Raw genomic sequence first — 22,381 nt, 5'->3', positions numbered from 1 at the left:
TAAGACGCGAGCGTGATCTAGGTTGTCCAGATGACGACATGGTCTGCAATAGACATCGTCACAGGCTCAACACAACGAATTCGAGTCTCACACGTTCTTAGATCTCTAAAGCTTAGAATCACGTCGCATCTCTCGTCACGTAACACATATAATCACATAAGCACATAATCATAGAGGCACATAAGCACAGAAGCAATTAGGGCACATAAGCAATTAAGCAAATAGAGCACTTAATTCCCTAAACACGTACAAAATTTTATCACAGAGGTTGTCAGAAAACAGAAACCTATAACCACAAGTCGAGTGTCGTTCGTTTTGCGTATCGGATAGCATCACATGGTATCGTCTAACTTAGTCGTATAGCGTAGCATAGCACACCGGTTTCGTTTAGATCACATCAACAGAGATTTGAATCGAGATAGGATAGCAACAAAGGTCACGCAGATTGATAACAAATGGAGTAACCAACAAATCTTAAAACACGTAAACAGGTAAATCATATAAATTCAACAAAACAACACTCAAAATCGGAAAATGGATTGTCTGCGGCTACTAGACTTTGACTAACCATGGCAATTTAACTATTCACAGTTGACTTGTCGTCACTTTCGACTCTAGGGGACATGTTCCTGCCTCGATTCTTGGGCATTATGCATGCGCATTCTAGGCCATACTCGTGAGTTCAGGTCGTTGGAGTCCGTCAATTGCCTTGGCGAGATAAAATAAAGTCGGAATAACTGCCAAGGTTAGGGTTTCACCCCTAGCTCAGCAATTTCTTCCTTGTTTTAAGAAAATTTTAGAGGAAAGTTTTCATCAAATTACGGGTTTCAGCCCTAATTTGGTATAATTCTCCTCCCATTTGTTGATAGAAAATCGCACAAAATAATCGGCAAAGATTTGTAATTTAGGCAGGAATTTGCGGGTTTCACTCCTAATCCCGTCCAAATTACAAAATTTGGCTCGGAGTTCGGATGTAATGATAGAATAGAAGGAAACAACATAAAATAAGCACATAAACTTGGTCTCTTGGTTCCTAACTATAGTCTAGGTCTCTAAGACAGCGATCCGGACTAGATCGTGTCTAACCTAATTCCCTATAGTTATGGCTCTGATACCAATCTGTCACACCCCAACCGATGGCGGAATCATCGGGGCGCGACACTGAGCGAAACAGATTGTTCAGAAGTTTCCACAACAACTATCATACAATTCAGTTATATAACACGTCCCATACCGTGTCCCAAATAATAACAAGTTATCATAGAAATCAACTAAACAATATGGGAACTGATCCGACAACTCAAATTCTTAATTATTACAGACCGAATTAAATATTGTTTTAAGACTTCTAGACGACTAACTATAGATCTTACTGACTACAGGTGCCAGTACAAGATCTACAGATAATTATAACCCTGGAGCAGGTATATGGACACTGTCCTAAGGTCACTGGCTCCTAGAAGCTTATTATTGCCTCGCTTCCCTAGCACGCTAGTAGCTTAAACACCTGTCACATACGTTAATATAAAAGTCAATACATATAATGTAAAGGTGAGTACACAAGTTTGATATAGCATATAAAGTTCGAATAGTTTACGCATAACCAAGCACGTACACAAGGGCAAACGATGCATGTAAATTATCAACATGGGACCATCGATACCAATGACTTCGAGTTGACTGTCCGAGACAGTTCGCGATACATGATTACCACCGTAATCCATGCAAGTAATTGTCCTTAGCAACCCCCGTGTGAACGGGTGCTGAGTCCAAACTATAGTACTACGTTGCTAAAGCAGGTAGATAGCACTCCACGTGTAAACATAATAAACAACAATCATTTAGACAAGTAATACATGCAAATAGGTTAGCGTTCAAATAGTTTGTGTTGTTTGTGATTTTGATAGATTACGTATGTAACACCCAAAAGTGCTGAAAGCAAAAAGGGATCGAGTATACTCACAGTGGTTGGTTGTGGATTGAAGGGAGCACTGAGAATAGGTTAGCCTGAATAGTTCGATAACACAACGATGAGTAACGCGGAAAAAGTAAACAATGTACTTGGATCGAGTAGGCCATTCGATCGGACAGCAGTTCGATCGAGTGGGCTGTTCGATTGGTTTGAAAGTCCGTTCGAACATCCATTCGATCGGCCGGCTGGCTCGATCGGCTGGTTCCTTCAAGTGGATTGTTTCTTCCTTTGATGTGAAGGATGTGTTTGTGTTTGATGGTTTGTACTACCTTTCAGGTTGGCCGATCGAACAGCTGTTCGATCGGTTAGCCCAACCGATCGGCTAGCACTTCATTGTTTTCAAATATGTCACTCGATCGGTTGGCATGCTCGATCGGTGACATTCCAATGTTTCGAAAGGTCTAAGTGTTTTGAAGTATAGTATCTCATGATTCGAGCAGTAATGATTACAATCGAGTGGCGTAGTCGATCGAACAGTACCTCGTCAATACTACACTTTTGTGAGTTGGTGGGACTAAGTGCTAGTCGATCGGTTAGCCTAGTCGATCGGCTGGCATAGTCGTTCGGTTGGGCTGTTCGATCGAACAGCCTAGCCGTTCGGCCAGCTTCTCGATTCGGTTAACCTATCACTTAACACTTGGTTATTCCCGTTATTTGTTGATGTTTTAGAGATATTTTGACTACGAGTTGAACCACAAAGCTGAAGTCCCTACTTAGTCTACTGACTCGAGCAGGAATCACCCAAACTTGGTCAGAGACGGTTTGGAACCTAAGTTTAACGTTTAACCCGAAATCGGTATATCTCTCGGTAGAACCCGAATCTTGAACCATGTGTTTGTTTAGGTTAATTTGTAAGTCGGTTCAAGTCTCGTTTCACCTTTTTGAGTGTAAAAGAGTTGAAAGATAGATGAAAACCCATCTTCCAATCCTTTTCCACCGTGAAATGTTAAGATCTTTGGAAGATTTTAGGTTATTTATGTGGAAACCGGTTAGATCTAAGTTATTCATGGTGGAATGATGCCAAAACTTAGTGTTCTTGAAGAACACATGATGACATCACTCAAGAACGCCTAGATCTTGGTGATTTCATGGATGAAATCCAAGTTTTGAAAGATAGAAAGATGGAGAATCGATTAATGAACAAAAACGTACAAGGATTAGAGTGAAATACTTACCGGTTTGAGAGAAATCTGAGATTTAGTGAGAAGAAGAGGCTGGTCGGTCAGAGCTTTTCCAAAAGTGGAAAGTTTGACAAGGACAGCCCTATTTATAGGCTTCTAAAAGAGGAAAGGGTCAGCTGATCGAACAGCATCCCTGATCGAGCAGCTGTCCGATCGAACAGCCTGTTCGATCGGCTAGCCTGTTCGATCAGGTTGCCCTGTTCGATCGGCTTGCCTGTTCGATCAGGTTGCCCTGTTCGATCGGCTTGCCTGGTTTAGAGTGTTTCGCGACGATTTTCGATATTTCGAGTTCGATGAACGATGATTTGAGAATGATAGAATTCCTAATCAAATTACTTTTAGTCTCAACTATTATATCTAACATACAAGCATCCTTACAACCATTTCGGGTTCGATTTCCATTGAGTTTGATTCACCGTTGAGTCTTGATTGATTTGATTGATTCACCACACACTTTAACATAAAAGTAAACATGCACAAGTAACACATAGGGCACACACACACGTATAAAAAGCATTAAAATCCCCACACTAGAGTTTGATGATTGATTTGACTAGCTTGATTATTGATTGACTAGCTTTATTGCGTTGTTACTTCCTATCATTCACAGTCGGTCGTTGATTCACAGTTCGATTATCGTCCGATTAGTTTGATTATACAACACTTACTCCAAATAATACGAAAATCAAAATGAAACTAAAATGAAATTAATCTTTATTAATCTTTAATTCCAATAACAGTCAACACTTGACTTTGACTTTGACTTTTGGAAAACACGGGGTGTTACATACTCCGAGTCCCGCTCGACTCACTATACTGCCTATCCAATGCTTTTGTAACAGCATTGTCAACTAATGCTTGGAGTTCCGCACCTGCTATATTAATCCGGGCGTCATTTTGATTCTCCTTTGGGTGACTATTTATTTCATCCGAGTCAGCCATTTTATCTTGAACTGTTGATCGAAGTGTCGCGCTCCGGTCAAAGATAAGATTTATAAGCCCTATTTACCCTTAACAAATAGCTAGTGGTAGCAAGGGGTCGAACCACGAAGAGTATGTGGTTTGTGTGTGGATTCGATTGAATTATCAAAAGTGTCACAATCTATGAAGCTTGCTAGAATAATTTTTATGTTTTTGTTTAATTGAGAGATATGATTTTTAACTAAATGGATTGATGAGAATGATTGACAAATACTACTTAACGATTGCAATAAAAATGGTTACTAGAACAATAATAATAAAAAGGAATCACGCCCGGTTTCGGTAATTGTTAACCTAGGATTTCTACAAGTTTTAGTTTCAACTCAAATGCATTCGATTAACGGATTTAGTGTACCGTGACTTAGGTGCTACTAGCTATCAACGTCCCGAAGAACGGACAAAAAGACACTTTGTAATCAACACAAGTAAATCCTCACAACGACAATGTACAATTACATATCACCGTTTCGCAAAGTCCTAACTTTGAACATCGTTCAACAATTCACGAATTCGTAACAAATGTAATACCATTGTCAAAAGTTTGAAAAAACAAACACAAATTGTCACTAAGATGAAACAAGAACAATTCGAAACACTAGAATTAACAACTACCTACGCCGGGGTGAAACCGAGATGATTAGCCGCTCATGGTTGAAGAAGCTTGATCACCGGATGGTTGGAGCGTGAGTGAAGACATCTTGAAGCTTGTAGGATGAAGGAATGGTGAATGATGATGGGTTGGTGAAGGAGGATGGTGGTATAATTGATGATGGAGAACTAGGGTTTGGATGGATGAATTGATTGTGTAGATGAATGGTGATGAATCTTGATGATTCGGGTTGAGAGTGTTCAAGAAAGTTGAATGGTAGGTGATGGATGGTGAATCTTGGCTCCAAGATGAACTTTCAAACTCAAAGAAGTGTGTAACTCCCGAAAATCAATGACCAAGAGCCAATGGAAATCGAGTTTAATCCCTAAATCACACAAATTCGCGTTCCAAGTTTTGACAAGCCGTCGCCGACGACCCTCAACCCGTCGGCGACGGGCTTTGGTTTTGTTATCTTCGTCCGACGGGTTATGTTCCTGGATACGGCTTATGTGTGCCGACGACCATTTCTGGAAGGCGTCACCGACGGTCTGGACCCCGTCGGCGACGGGCTCTCATTTGTGAGATCTCCATTTTTCGATTCCAACACTCCCGGTTGACCCGTGATGCATCCTAGTGCTCCGGTTTTCGACCCGGTGACCCGTAAAGCTCCCAAAAGCTCCTTAAACTTCATTAAACCTGCATAAACACAAATCTTATTAAAAGTAGGCCATTCAAGATTGAAACTTATGTAAAAACACAAAGTTAAGCAATAACGAACACCGGTTTTCAACCACGTATCACATCCCCACACTTGTCTTTTGCTTGCCCTCAAGCAAATCTGTTTTTCACTTTCACGTGGGTCGAACAACGAATACAAATCCCATTCACGAGACAAAGGTTAAGGTCTATTGTCATACAAAAGTTCCCATTCTTTACAATTTCCAAATATTTACCGGTAAAGTGAATAAACACATATAATAATGGTTATCCAAGATTAACCCGCCCGTAAAACTAACAAGTCATGCATATCCCTCGCAATGTTTTCTCCACTCGGCTTATAATTCGGCTAATGTGTATAATGTATTAGCACTTAAATCAATTAATCGCTCAAAACCGGTTAGAACACGTACCCGCATAGGCTTGCAACTCAATCATTCTCCACCACCGATCACGAATACTAAGCACAAGTCAAAAGGTCTTTGAAGGGTTGTAACGGGGCTAGGCTAAGGGTAGGGAATAGGCTATTTTAAAGTGGCTAAGGTGATGAAAATTCGATTCTTATTACAACGCAACTATTCTAAACTCAAATAAACTATAAACATCAATCCAAGGCAATGATTTTCGCCTTTTATTCAATAACTAGAAACACACATTTTTGGATTTTTCTCAATGGTTTTTCATTCTTTTTCGCAACATTTTCTGTTTTTTTATAATTCACAACTATACAACTAAAACTCCTATACTCGAATTTTCATCACACGGGTTTAAAAAGAAAAGGCTTATGGTTATGGGCTAGATGGGTTGTCAAACGAAAGGTTTAGGCTCGAAGTTGGCTGCTAGGGGATAATTTTTGGGTAAGGATATAAAAATGGTGTAAAAGGAAAAGGTTTACCTAATGCCTTAATCATTCTCGTGCTTGTATTCGGTCTATGGTCTCGAACGTATCAAAAGTTGCAAGTTCTACAATACGCGACTAATGGTCCACTCAACAAAGAAACATGTAAATGCAATTCTATGATAGAAAAGTGGCTCAAACCTCACGTATAAGGGTATGATATGTGATATGCATGATATACTAGTTTCTTAGGCGGATTATTCCCAAATAACCACCCGCTAAATACCCGTCATGCTATTAATTTGAACTTGACCATGACAAAAGACCAAATGGGTTGTGCCATCCCTCGTTGACTTGGTTACTTGTGCTTTTAAGATCGCTTTTGAAACAAGAAATTTTTGAAAAATTTTTGAAATTTTTCCCCCATCCCCACACTTGAGGTAAACATTGTCCTCAATGTGTAGTGTTTAAATGAACGGGTCAAAATCGAAAAATTTTTACTACTCAAAAAATTTTTACTACTCCCCCATCCCCACACTTGAAGTACAATTTTGTCACACCCCGATTTTCGGTTTATGCGGAAGCGTATTGCAAGGTGTGGCCAGAGCGGCAATCGTTACGATCAATCGAGTAAACAACATATTTAAACCATAAAAGGATGTTCATCCATACATATGAATGAAAGATTGTTAGCAGCACAGAAGGAAGCAGTGCTGGAAGCTAACTATTCTGATGAGAAGCTAGGAGTAACTGAGGAGCAGTTATCCTACGGTAAGGACGGAATCCTAAGGTTGAATGGACGAATACGGGTTCCAATTTATGGAGGACTTCGGGATGTTATCCTCCAGGAAGCCCACAGTTCCAAATATTCCGTTCATCCTGGAGCTGATAAGATGTACCAGGATCTAAGGGCTAATTATTGGTGGATAGGCTTGAAAAAGTCTATAGCCACTTATGTAGCTAAATGCTTGACGTGTGCTCAAGTTAAAGCTGAGCATCAGAAACCGTCAGGATTACTGCAACAGCCTGAAATTCCCACTTGGAAATGGGAAATGGTGACGATGGATTTCATCACCAAGTTGCCAAAGACTAAGAAAGGAAATGATACTATTTGGGTGATAGTAGATAGACTGACTAAGTCAGTACATTTCCTACCCATTAAGGAAACTTTCAGTTCTGACATGTTGGCCCAATTATATGTTGATAAGATTGTATCTTTGCATGGAGTGCCTGTGGCTATTATCTCGGACAGAGATACCAGATACACATCACATTTTTGGAAAAGTTTCCAACAGTCTTTGGGCACGCGATTAAACTTCAGTACGGCTTACCATCCTCAGACGGATGGGCAGAGTGAGCGTACCATTCAAACATTGGAAGACATGCTGCGTGCATGTGTGATCGATTTAGGGGGTAGCTGGGATAAGCACCTACCTTTGATCGAGTTCTCCTACAATAATAGCTACCATACCAGCATTAAGGCTGCGCCTTTTGAGGCACTATATGGTAGAAAGTGCAGAACGCCTATTTGTTGGGCAGAAGTGGGAGAAGCTCAATTATGAGCGCCAGATATAGTCTTAGAGACGACGGACAAGATTTTCCAGATTCGTGATCGCCTAAAAGCTGCCAGAGATAGGCAGAAGAGCTATGCTGATGAAAGGCGAAAACCCCTCAAGTTCGAGGTTGGTGATAAGGTTCTGCTTAAAGTATCACCCTGGAAAGGAGTGATGCGATTTGGCAAGAAAGGTAAGTTAAGCCCGAGGTATATAGGACCATTCGAGATCATCGAATGTGTAGGATCAGTGGCTTATAAGTTAAACTTACCTGAAGAGCTCAGTGGTATTCATAATGTCTTCCACATCTGCAATCTGAAGAAATGTCTAGCTGATGAGTCGCTAGTCATACCGCATACAGATGTGCATATAGATGAGAGCTTGAAATTTGTGGAGAAACCTTTGTCGATTGAGGATCGACAGGTTAAGAAGCTTCGAAGGAAGCATGTGCCTATTGTGAAGGTTAAATGGGATGCCCGCAGAGGACCTGAGTACACGTGGGAGGTAGAATCCAGAATGAAAGAAAAGTACCCTCATTTGTTTCAGTAAATCTCGAGGTCGAGATTTATTTTAAGGGGGTGAGGATGTAACACCTCGAAAATTCATGTCCAATAATGTATTGACACGTGTCATAAGCTTTGAACGGGTGAAAGATTCCGTATGAAGGACTAAGGTTGACAAACAAGGAAAGTATGTGAACGTAAGGGTTCAAAATGTCAACAACGGATAAATATGCCTTTCAATAACCCTACATGATGTTTATACCCTTAAACGAATAAATCATCGATCATACGAAGCCAACTGTGAAAGAAAGTGAGGAATTACAAACTACAGGGGCTAAATGTGTCAACATGTTTAAAGTATACCTCTGAGTGATCTTTTAGCAGACCCAAAGCTTTGTAATGGTTAATTATACTCACAAGAATGTGTGATAAAAATTTCACAAGGTTTCGATAAAGTATGAGAAAGTTATGACAATATTCGTATGCGAGGGGTTAAAAGCGTCAAACCGCAAAAGTATGTCAATTCGTAAGGAATCGAACCTTCCGGAGTATGACCATGAGTTTAGTACACTATAATTAACCTTTAGATAGCTTAGTTATAGGCTTAGAGGTGTTTGGTGCGCAAAAATACACTTTTATGTCATGCAGGGACTAAAAGTGTCAAAAAGTGCACAAGTTTGCACTTTCGCGCATATCTCGCATTTTGAATATCCCCGGACACCCAAAAATTTATGTAAGCACTAAAATATTTTATTTTAGTGTTTGGCTTGATAAAATTCCATTCGTCGCGTAATTTGGATCGTTTTTAGCGTCCGTCCGCGTTTCGTCGTAATTAGCCGAACAACGGGACCGTACGACCAAACGAACCGACATCCGGCATATTTTTGAGCATGGTTCATGTTCCCTATGCTTAGGCATCATTGTAGAGCCTTAAAAATGGTTTAACGGCCTTTGGAAGTGTCAGAAATGGCATTTGGGGGTGCAGGGGCCAAATCTGTCATTTGCTGAAAGTTCCCTGGTGCAGACAAGATCCTTACGGACCGTATACAAGACCTTACGGTCCGTATAGCATGCCCAGTTCCAGAATTCTGAAAACCAGCCTTGGTTTTGCTTCTTGTCTCACACATTTGAATCTAGGGGCTTGCTACCAGATTTGTAAAACCACTTTACACTTGTTTTGATCTGGTTATGCACTCCGACACTTGTCACAATCTCGTGCACTCCCGAAAACTATAAATAGGGGTGAAATTCATTCATTCATTTCACACCAATTCTTGGGTTTTGCTCTCCAACACTCAAATCTGAGGAGCCTGGTCAAGGGAACCTCCTTTTGAGTGATCTTCAAGTCCTTTGGACTTTTGTAAGTGATTCCTTTCATGCTTAGTTATTTGTTTAGCGTTTTAAACCGAAAAGTCAAGCGTTATCGATAAACACTTTGACTTTTAATCGGTTGAGCCATGGTTCGCGTTGAACATGGCTACGTGATCGTAATTAGGTAGGTGTTTAACCCTCTAAAGGGCATCTCCTAATTACCACGTTTACTTAGTTTAATTGTCGGGTCAAATTAAAGTCATTCGGGATTGTTTTAAATAAAATTCACAACTAATAATATGAAAGTCATAAAATCAGTTTTGTCACTTTAATGACTTGGTAAATATTAGTTGATCATGTCTAAACATGATTCAACCCGACAATTCTAAGTATAGGCTCGGTTCGCAACCGAAAGTCGCAAGGTTTGACCTTTTCTTTGACTTTCAGTTCTGACCCGAATTAGCTTGAGTTTATTTATGCCTTAGGGTCCTTTGTGATCATGTTATATGATAGTATAACCTCCCAAAGTTATACTACTTGGTTCTTTAGAATTAAAGACCATCGCATGTTTCCATAATGCCTAAATGTGACCATAATGCCCTTTAATGTTAAAACAATATTTTTGGAAGATATGAAAGGACTAAAACCTTTATTACTAATCTATAAGCATGTCCATAAAATTTCACATCAGTTTGAGGTCTAGATTAGGAGATATGCTCATTAGCGTAATTAAGAAGCTTTTCGGTAAATAAACCGTACGATTAGCATATAGCCTATCTAAACCCAATTGTTGATACCAAACTTATTACCCACTGATGTAATATAATATTTTGGGATTATTGAAGATTTTTATTTATATTTAGGCTGATCGTAACCTAGAGTTCTAAGCTTGATTTGGTAATTGCCGGTTTTGCCCTTTTAGGCTAGAAAATGAGTTTTACAAAACCTTTTGACCCCAAACCTTTTTATACGGATCTAATATGATAAATAAAGTATTTTGAGCCTTCTAGAATAATAAAAATATCAGCTTCCCTTTTAGAACCCGGAAATAGCTCAAAATCACCGATTTAAGCGTTTTTAACGCATAGTATATATTAAAACCATTTTAGGTGTATAAGACTTGATACCTACTGATGTCTTAAGTAAACTTTCATACTTTAATAGTAAGCAAAAGTCTTAAACTCAGAATTCTAGTTTTGACCTTTTTAAGCCTATGTGAAATTACCAAAATGCCCTTAAGATGCATAGTTTGGTTATAAGTGATAAATTTCACGTATAGGTTATACCCTACTGATGTCACTTAGTAAATTAAGTATTTGTACTGATTTAATCAGACCTATAACTCAGATTGCTATTTGACCTCTTTTATAACCTTTTAAATGACCAAAATACCCTTCGAGGCTTAAGTTGGTTTTTAAATTCATATTGGGCATAATGGAAGATATCCTACTGATATCACAACATATCAAAGGAATATTAACTTATGGAACATGTTCATGACTCTTATGGTTACCCGTTACGCATGTTTCGCGTTCGGATCGGCTTGTGTGACTAGTTTGCATATATTAGCCGAAACGGGTCAAACCAAATCGTTTTCGTCTCAAAATCCAGAATGTGATTAAGTTACCCATATTAAACAAGTATTCAAGCTTGTTGGGTCAAAACCACATTCTAAACCGGTCTTCGCTTTGTCATGCGTTTGAACCGTGTCTTTCCTTTGAAAACTAACCGGTCTAAGTCAAGGCTTAATTAAAGACTCGTTAGGATTCTAATAGGTTATTAAAAACCTTCGTTCCAGATTAGGAGCCCAGTAAAAGATACGTGCACTTGCTGTATTTGATTTATACATTGCTCAGGTAAATACTCTTAACTTATTTTCCCTATACGGGCTTGGGATACGGTACTATAAAAGTACCGCTTGGTTGGGTGTATGTAGTCATTTAAATCGGATTGTGATTTATGTATTTACATAACCTGTTTGATATGTATTATTTGGTGTATGGCCCTTGGGGGTTAAATGACCATGTCCCGGATATCCTTGGCATCATTCATGAAATGGCCACGACCTAAGCACGGGGTGTAGGCGTACACCTGACAGCTGCCTTATGTAAAAACTGGTATCCCACTATAAGGAATCGACCTTGTGGGCACTATACCTGTGGTGCGTCAGTTAACTTAAGTCCGGCCCTACAAACCGGCCCTGATGGACGACAAATGAGTAAAACTGTATACAAGATTATTTTGAATAATTGTCCCGAGTTAAAAATATATTTTTGCCTAAGTGCATTCAAATCAATTTTCTAAACGTTTTCAAAATGAGTCAGTTAAGTTGTATTTACCAGTGCAAACTGACGTATTTTCCAAAAAGGCTAAGTGCAGGTTCTAGACGAAATAGGCTGGCTACTCCAGGCATCATTACTCAAGTCTCGCAAGCTTTAGATGTCAAAGTCTGTTGAACAGTTTTCCTTTTTATTTGATCCGCCTGTGGATCTGTTTCGACTGTTTTGTGATACTTAAACATTACAATATATTCAGTTGAAATAAATCTATATCTTTTGCTTCCGCTGTGCATTTATATGTTGTGTTGTTTGACTATGATGATATCAATGACGTCACGATACTCCCCACCGGGCCCACCGGTGACACGTGGAAAAATTGGGGTGTGACAGGTTGGTATCAGAGCCAACACTGAGTGAATTAAACACTAGCCCTTTGTGTTTAATCTCAGTTACACAATTGCACATTCTTGAGTCTAGACAAAGAACTTAGGACTACTCCTGATTGGTTTTGTCCTTTATTTGTTACCTTTGTTATTTTTCTGATTAGCCCTTGCATGGGCAAGTCATTTTGATAGAAGTCCCGTTTAGAGCAACCATATACTTGTCTAAATATAATGGGATGATTAGATTCCTATATTATAAGATCTACCATTGTGATAAAATGGCAAAATCTAAAAAGGATAAGACCTAGCTCAAGTGTCGTTCTAAGACAGGGCCAAGATGGTAGTTCCTCAATTAGATTCAGATCCTTGTTAACATCTCAAATTAGGATTGCTCTGCGCTTAATATTAAAAGAATCTTAAAGGTAAAACCTAGCCTAATTGTCATTGCAGACATGGCCAAAATGGTAAAACCTATTCAAAGGATTCAACCCTTATTAACATTTGATATGTTATATGCTTGACAAAGTGTGATCCGATAAAATCACATAAGTCATTATTAAAAAGGGGTTATTCTAAATTCCCTTATTTATATAATCATCCCTTAAGGATGAAGTGCCCACGGGCTATAATTAACGTCCTCTGGGACTAAGGACAGTGGTAGCCTGCAACTCCCTGTCAAGGAAAGGTAATGAACTTTGATTCGAACCTTAATACCTCGATTCTGTAAAATCCTGGTTTATTAACTAAATCTGTCTATGTGACTAGGCCTTTTGTGCTATTATATAATTTAGGGTCATCCTGTATAATTAACTAAAATGTGTATTAAAAACCATGGTTAACAAATCGTTTAAAACAATAGAACCGTATAAGCTTCCATATAAACCTCGTCCTCATTTGATTTTATATAGCAATTAAAGCTACATGGCAAGGTCGGAGGAAGTGAACAGTCATTCTCTGGAAAATGACGATAATGATAGGATTAATATAACCAAAGGAGAGCTCCGTACGCTGATTGATACAGCTGTGTCTAAAGCTGTGAAGGAGCAATTCAAGGAGGTTAGTGAGACGTATAGTAGAACTTCTTCAGTACCCCACTCTAAGTCTGTTCCTAAGAATCATTCTGAAGCTCATAGCAAGCCACCCTCGAAGAAGGATGGACCTAAGAAAGAGAATGTCGAACATTCCTCAAACCAACATAGTGTTCCATCCAAGAGAATAGTGTTCAATGATGAGCCACGTACCAAGTCTTGTACTTATAAGTACTTTGTTTCCTGCAAACCTCGGGATTTCACTGGGGAGAAAGGAGCAATTGATTGTATGACCTAGTTAGATGAAATGGACTATTGTTGATATCAGCGGTTGTGCTGAAAGGGACATAGTGAAGTATGTATCCCAATCGTTCAAAGGAGAGGCACTGGCATGGTGGAAGTCTCTCATACAAGCTGCTGGGAAGATCCCACTCTATAATATGTCATCGGAGCAGTTTGTTGTTCTCATTAAGGAGAACTACTGTCCACAGCATGAAGTGGAGAGGATTGAATCAGACTTCTTATCTTTGGTGATGAAGAATTTAGATTGTCAAGCTTACCTCACCAGCTTCAATACCATGTCTAGATTGGTCCCTTACCTTGTGACACCAGAGCCCAAGAGGATTGCTCGCTTCATTGGGGGTCTAGCCCCAGAAATCAAAGCCAGTGTTAAGGCTTCTAGACCTACTACTTTTAGATCGGTTGCTGATCTATCTCTATCCCTCACCTTGGATGCGGTCAGGTTAAGATCGCTCAAGAACTCTGAAGAGAGTAAGAGGAAGCGTGAGGAGGATAACTCACGAGGGTCGGAGAAGAAGCACAAGGGAAACACTGAGTCCAAGAAGTTTGGGTCTGGAAAAGGTAGTCAGCGGGCAGAGGAAAAGCCAAAGTGCTCAACTTGCCAAAAACGCCAGTTTGGAAAGTGCAGGCTTGAGACCAAGTCTCAATCAGGACCACCTGCATGTGGGTTGTGCAAGTCTAGAGAGCACAAGACTATTGATTGCAAGAGAATTAAAGATGCTACCTGCTACGGCTGTAACGAGAAAGGGCACATTAAGACTAACTGCCCTAAATACGCTAAGAAGCCTGAGGAAGCCAAGAAGACCAATGCTAGGGTCTTCCAAATGAACGTGCAGGAGGCCATTCAGGACGACAATGTGATCACAGGTACTTTCCTCGTAAATGATGTATATGATAGAGTACTGTTTGATTCAGGAGCTGATAAGTCATTCATAGATAACAAGTTTTGTAAGTTGCTGAATATACCTGTTAAAACCTTAAGTATGAAATATGAGGTGGAGTTGGCCGATGGAACCTTAGAAACCGCCTCAACCATGTTAGATGGATGCGTTATATCTTTTAGGAACCACTCTTTTCCTTTGTCCTTGCTTCCTTTGAAGTTAGCCGGATTTGATATAGTATTGGGCATGGATTGGTTATCGCATAACCAAGCCCAGATCATCTGCAACAAGAAGCAAGTAGTGATTAAGACTCCGTCTGGTGAGTCACTTACCATTCAAGGAGATACCCAACACGGATTGCCGGAGCAAGTGTCTATGCTCAAAGCATCCAGGTGCATGAAGAAGGGTTGTGTCATTTATATGGCACAAGTAACGGTCGACGAGCAGAAGCCCAAGATTGAAGATATTCCAGTCATTTCTGAGTACCCTGAAGTTTTCCCTGAAGAACTACCTGGTTTGCCACCAGATAAGCAAGTGGAATTCAGAATTGATATCATCCCCGGATCAACGCCTGTTGCGAGAGCACCTTATAGGTTGGCACCAACAGAGATGAAGGAATTAAGGACGCAGCTAGATGATTTGTTAGCCAAAGGTTTTATAAGACCTAGTTCGTCCCCTTGGGGAGCGCCAATCTTATTTGTTAAGAAGAAGGATGGATCAATGCGCCTATGCATCGATTATCGCGAGCTTAACAAGGTGACTATCAAGAATAGGTATCCTTTGCCCAGGATCGACGATCTGTTCGATCAATTGCAAGGAGCAAGCTATTTCTCCAAGATTGATTTGAGATCAGGCTATCATCAGTTGAAGGTTAGAGATGAAGATGTGCACAAGACTGCGTTTAGGACTAGTTATGGTCATTATGAGTTCTTAGTGATGCCTTTTGGGCTCACTAACGCACCTGCCGCATTCATGGATCTCATGAATCGCGTTTGCAAGCCTTATTTGGACAAATTTGTCATCGTCTTCATTGATGACATTCTCATATACTCAAAGAGACAAGCTGACCATGAGAAGCACCTCCATTGCATTCTGAAGCTACTTCAGCAGGAGAAACTTTATGCCAAGTTCTCGAAGTGTGAATTTTGGCTTCTTGAAGTCCAATTTCTTGGACATATTGTCAGTGAGCGTGGTATCCAAGTAGATCCTGCTAAAGTTGAAGTTGTCATGAACTGGCAGGAGCCAAAGACGCCCACGGAGATTCGCAGTTTCTTAGGATTGGCCGGGTACTACAGACGATTTATCAAGAACTTCTCAAGAATTGCAGCACCCCTGACTTTGCTGACTCGCAAGAATAGTAAGTTCAATTGGGGGCCTAAGCAGCAAGAATCCTTCGATATATTGAAGCAAAAGTTGAGCAACGCTCCTGTTCTGACGTTGCCTGATGGAATTGATGAGTTTGTAGTATATTGTGATGCATCACACACCGGGATGGGGTGTGTGCTTATGCAGAAAGGCAAGGTCATTGCCTATGCTTCACGTCAGTTAAAGGTGCACGAAAGAAATTACACCACCCATGACTTGGAGCTGGGTGCCGTTGTATTTGCACTAAAACTGTGGAGGCATTACTTGTATGGAACCAAGTGTGTGATCTATTCAGATCACAAGAGCCTTCAGCACCTGTTCAACCAGAAGGATTTGAACATGAGGCAGCGACGCTGGATGGAAACTCTGAATGATTATGATTGTGAAATAAGATACCATCCAGGCAAGGCAAATGTGGTTGCTGATGCCTTAAGTCGAAAGGAAAGGATAAGGCCTATAAGAATCAATGCCAAGAGCATTGAGATAAAGAATAATTTGAATGAAAGATTGTTAGCAGCACAGAAGGAAGCAGTGCTGGAAGCTAACTATTCTGATGAGAAGCTAGGAGTAACTGAGGAGCAGTTATCCTACGGCAAGGACGGAATCCTAAGGTTGAATGGACGAATATGGGTTCCAATTTATGGAGGACTTCGGGATGTTATCCTCCAGGAAGCCCACAGTTCCAAATATTCCGTTCATCCTGGAGCTGATAAGATGTACCAGGATCTAAGGGCTAATTATTGGTGGATAGGCTTGAAAAAGTCTATAGCCACTTATGTAGCTAAATGCTTGACGTGTGCTCAAGTTAAAGCTGAGCATCAGAAACCGTCAGGATTACTGCAACAGCCTGAAATTCCCACTTGGAAATGGGAAATGGTGACGATGGATTTCATCACCAAGTTGCCAAAGACTAAGAAAGGAAATGATACTATTTGGGTGATAGTAGATAGACTGACTAAGTCAGTACATTTCCTACCCATTAAGGAAACTTTCAGTTCTGACATGTTGGCCCAATTATATGTTGATAAGATTGTATCTTTGCATGGAGTGCCTGTGGCTATTATCTCGGACAGAGATACCAGATACACATCACATTTTTGGAAAAGTTTCCAACAGTCTTTGGGCACGCGATTAAACTTCAGTACGGCTTACCATCCTCAGACGGATGGGCAGAGTGAGCGTACCATTCAAACATTGGAAGACATGCTGCGTGCATGTGTGATCGATTTAGGGGGTAGCTGGGATAGGCACCTACCTTTGATCGAGTTCTCCTACAATAATAGCTACCATACCAGCATTAAGGCTGCGCCTTTTGAGGCACTATATGGTAGAAAGTGCAGAACGCCTATTTGTTGGGCAGAAGTGGGAGAAGCTCAATTATCAGGGCCAGATAAAGTCTTAGAGACGACGGACAAGATTTTCCAGATTCGTGATCGCCTAAAAGCTGCCAGAGATAGGCAGAAGAGCTATGCTGATGAAAGGCGAAAACCCCTCAAGTTCGAGGTTGGTGATAAGGTTCTGCTTAAAGTATCACCCTGGAAAGGAGTGATGCGATTTGGCAAGAAAGGTAAGTTAAGCCCGAGGTATATAGGACCATTCGAGATCATCGAATGTGTAGGATCAGTGGCTTATAAGTTAAACTTACCCGAAGAGCTCAGTGGTATTCATAATGTCTTCCACATCTGCAATCTGAAGAAATGTCTAGCTGATGAGTCGCTAGTCATACCGCATACAGATGTGCATATAGATGAGAGCTTGAAATTTGTGGAGAAACCTTTGTCGATTGAGGATCGACAGGTTAAGAAGCTTCGAAGGAAGCATGTGCCTATTGTGAAGGTTAAATGGGATGCCCGCAGAAGACCCGAGTACACGTGGGAGGTAGAATCCACAATGAAAGAAAAGTACCCTCATTTGTTTCAGTAAATCTCGAGGTCGAGATTTATTTTAAGGGGGTGAGGATGTAACACCTCGAAAATTCATGTCCAATAATGTATTGACACGTGTCATAAGCTTTGAACGGGTGAAAGATTCCGTATGAAGGACTAAGGTTGACAAACAAGGAAAGTATGTGAACGTAAGGGTTCAAAATGTCAACAACGGATAAATATGCCTTTCAATAACCCTACACGATGTTTATACCCTTAAACGAATAAATCATGGATCATACGAAGCCAACTGTGAAAGAAAGTGAGGAATTACAAACTATAGGGGCTAAATGTGTCAACATGTTTAAAGTATACCTCTGAGTGATCTTTTAGCAGACCCAAAGCTTTGTAATGGTTAATTATACTCACAAGAATGTGTGATAAAAATTTCACAAGGTTTCGATAAAGTATGAGAAAGTTATGACAATATTCGTATGCGAGGGGTTAAAAGCGTCAAACCGCAAAAGTATGTCAATTCGTAAGGAATCGAACCTTCCGGAGTATGACCATGCGTTTAGTACACTCTAATTAACCTTTAGATAGCTTAGTTATAGGCTTAGAGGTGTTTGGTGCGCAAAAATACACTTTTATGTCATGCAGGGACTAAAAGTGTCAAAAAGTGCACAAGTTTGCACTTTCGCGCATATCTCGCATTCTGAATATCCCCGGACACCCAAAAATTTATGTAAGCACTAAAATATTTTATTTTAGTGTTTGGCTTGATAAAATTCCATTCGTCGCGTAATTTGGATCGTTTTTAGCGTCCGTCCGCGTTTCGTCGTAATTAGCCGAACAACAGGACCGTACGACCAAACGAACCGACATCCGGCATATTTTTGAGCATGGTTCATGTTCCCTATGCTTAGGCATCATTGTAGAGCCTTAAAAATGGTTTAACGGCCTTTGGAAGTGTCGGAAATGGCATTTGGGGGTGCAGGGGCCAAATCTGTCATTTGCTGAAAGTTCCCTGGTGCAGACAAGATCCTTACGGACCGTATACAAGACCTTACGGTCCGTATAGCATGCCCAGTTCCAGAATTCTGAAAACCAGCCTTGGTTTTGCTTCTTGTCTCACACATTTGAATCTAGGGGCTTGCTACCAGATTTGTAAAACCACTTTACACTTGTTTTGATCTGGTTATGCACTCCGACACTTGTCACAATCTCGTGCACTCCCGAAAACTATAAATAGGGATGAAATTCATTCATTCATTTCACACCAATTCTTGGGTTTTGCTCTCCAACACTCAAATCTGAGGAGCCTGATCAAGGGAACCTCCTTTTGAGTGATCTTCAAGTCCTTTGGATTTTTGTAAGTGATTCCTTTCATGCTTAGTTATTTGTTTAGCGTTTTAAACCGAAAAGTCAAGCGTTATCGATAAACACTTTGACTTTTAATCGGTTGAGCCATGGTTCGCGTTGAACATGGCTACGTGATCGTAATTAGGTAGGTGTTTAACCCTCTAAAGGGCATCTCCTAATTACCACGTTTACTTAGTTTAATTGTCGGGTCAAATTAAAGTCATTCGGGTTTGTTTTAAATAAAATTCACAACTAATAATATGAAAGTCATAAAATCAGTTTTGTCACTTTAATGACTTGGTAAATATTAGTTGATCATGTCTAAACATGATTCAACCCGACAATTCTAAGTATAGGCTCGGTTCGCAACCGAAAGTCGCAAGGTTTGACCTTTGCTTTGACTTTCAGTTCTGACCCGAATTAGCTTGAGTTTATTTATGCCTTAGGTTCCTTTGTGATCATGTTATATGATAGTATAACCTCCCAAAGTTATACTACTTGGTTCTTTAGAATTAAAGTCCATCGCATGTTTCCATAATGCCTAAATGTGACCATAATGCCCTTTAATGTTAAAACAATATTTTTGGAAGATATGAAAGGACTAAAACCTTTATTACTAATCTATAAGCATGTCCATAAAATTTCACATCAGTTTGAGGTCTAGATTAGGAGATATGCTCATTAGCGTAATTAAGAAGCTTTTCGGTAAATAAACCGTACGATTAGCATATAGCCTATCTAAACCCAATTGTTGATACCAAACTTATTACCCACTGATGTAATATAGTATTTTGGGATTATTGAAGATTTTTATTTATTTTTAGGCTGATCGTAACCTAGAGTTCTAAGCTTGATTCGGTAATTGCCGGTTTTGCCCTTTTAGGCTAGAAAATGAGTTTTACAAAACCTTTTGACCCCAAACCTTTTTATACGGATCTAATATGATAAATAAAGTATTTTGAGCCTTCTAGAATAATAAAAATATCAGCTTCCCTTTTAGAACCCGGAAATAGCTCAAAATCACCGATTTAAGCATTTTTAACGCATAGTATATATTAAAACCATTTTAGGTGTATAAGACTTGATACCTACTGATGTCTTAAGTAAACTTTCATACTTTAACAGTAAGCAAAAGTCTTAAACTCAGAATTCTAGTTTTGACCTTTTTAAGCCTATGTGAAATTACCAAAATGCCCTTAAGATGCATAGTTTGGTTATAAGTGATAAATTTCACGTATAGGTTATACCCTACTGATGTCACTTAGTAAATTAAGTATTTGTACTGATTTAATCAGACCTATAACTCAGATTGCTATTTGACCTCTTTTATAACCTTTTAAATGACCAAAATACCCTTCGAGGCTTAAGTTGGTTTTTAAATTCATATTGGGCATAATGGAAGATATCCTACTGATATCACAACATATCAAAGGCATATTAACTTATGGAACATGTTCATGACTCTTATGGTTACCCGTTACGCATGTTTCGCGTTCGGATCGGCTTGTGTGACTAGTTTGCATATATTAGCCGAAACGGGTCAAACCAAATCGTTTTCGTCTCAAAATCCAGAATGTGATTAAGTTACCCATATTAAACAAGTATTCAAGCTTGTTGGGTCAAAACTACATTCTAAACCGGTCTTCGCTTTGTCATGCGTTTGAACCGTGTCTTTCCTTTGAAAACTAACCGGTCTAAGTCAAGGCTTAATTAAAGACACGTTAGGATTCTAATAGGTTATTAAAAACCTTCGTTCCAGATTAGGAGCCCAGTAAAAGATACGTGCACTTGCTGTATTTGATTTATACATTGCTCAGGTAAATACTCTTAACTTATTTTCCCTATACGGGCTTGGGATACGGTACTATAAAAGTACCGCTTGGTTGGGTGTATGTAGTCATTTAAATCGGATTGTGATTTATGTATTTACATAACCTGTTTGATATGTATTATTTGGTGTATGGCCCTTGTGGGTTAAATGACCATGTCCCGGATATCCTTGGCATCATTCATGAAATGGCCACGACCTAAGCACGGGGTGTAGGCGTACACCTGACAGCTGCCTTATGTAAAAACTGGTATCCCACTATAAGGAATCGACCTTGTGGGCACTATACCTGTGGTGCGTCAGTTAACTTAAGTCCGGCCCTACAAACCGGCCCTGATGGACGACAAATGAGTAAAACTGTATACAAGATTATTTTGAATAATTGTCCCGAGTTAAAAATATATTTTTGCCTAAGTGCATTCAAATCAATTTTCTAAACGTTTTCAAAATGAGTCAGTTAAGTTGTATTTACCAGTGCAAACTGACGTATTTTCCAAAAAGGCTAAGTGCAGGTTCTAGACGAAATAGGCTGGCTACTCCAGGCATCATTACTCAAGTCTCGCAAGCTTTAGATGTCAAAGTCTGTTGAACAGTTTTCCTTTTTATTTGATCCGCCTGTGGATCTGTTTCGACTGTTTTCTGATACTTAAACATTACAATATATTCAGTTGAAATAAATCTATATCTTTTGCTTCCGCTGTGCATTTATATGTTGTGTTGTTTGACTATGATGATATCAATGACGTCACGATACTCCCCACCGGGCCCACCGGTGACACGTGGAAAAATTGGGGTGTGACATCTAATCTAGTTAGACACTTAGGTTTGTTTTTGTGTATCGTACAAATATTCTATCTTGTATTTTGTTTTTGTGTTTTCGTATATATATAACTTCCTTGTATATATATATATTTATTTTATTTTATTTGTGTTTGAATGGGCTTAATTATGTTTTAGAATTTAAGTCCATTTTGGGTATTTGGTGTTTATGGGCCTAGCCCAAATAACTTTGTTTAAAAATATGGGTCAAGCCCAAATTAATTTGTAGGAGTGGGCCTTAGCCCAAAACATTTTATAAAGGTAGGCCTAGCCCAATTTAGTTTATAGTTGTGGACTTAGCCCAAATAACTTGTGTAAGAATGGGCCTAGCCCAAATTGTTTTCTAAGATATATCTAGTCCATAATAATTTGTAAATATTGGGTTTTTAGCCCAAGTATTTTATAAAGTGGGCTTTAGCCCAATTTTAACTAAAAATACATTTTAGTCCATTGTTTTGTAAAAGTGGGCCTAGCCCAAATTTTATTTATGAGAAATGGGCATTAGCCCAATTTTTAATTTATGGACTACTTTTTAAAATGCAAAACTTTGGGCTAGTGAAAAATAATAATAGTAATGCTTGTATTTTTATAAAAATCTATTTTTTATAAAAATCATTACTTATGCC

The sequence above is a fragment of the Helianthus annuus genome, chromosome 6 (assembly GCF_002127325.2).
Source record: "Helianthus annuus cultivar XRQ/B chromosome 6, HanXRQr2.0-SUNRISE, whole genome shotgun sequence".
Lineage (NCBI taxonomy): Eukaryota > Viridiplantae > Streptophyta > Magnoliopsida > Asterales > Asteraceae > Helianthus > Helianthus annuus.
The sequence above is the reverse complement of the archived record's forward strand: the minus strand, read 5'-3'. Positions refer to the sequence as shown.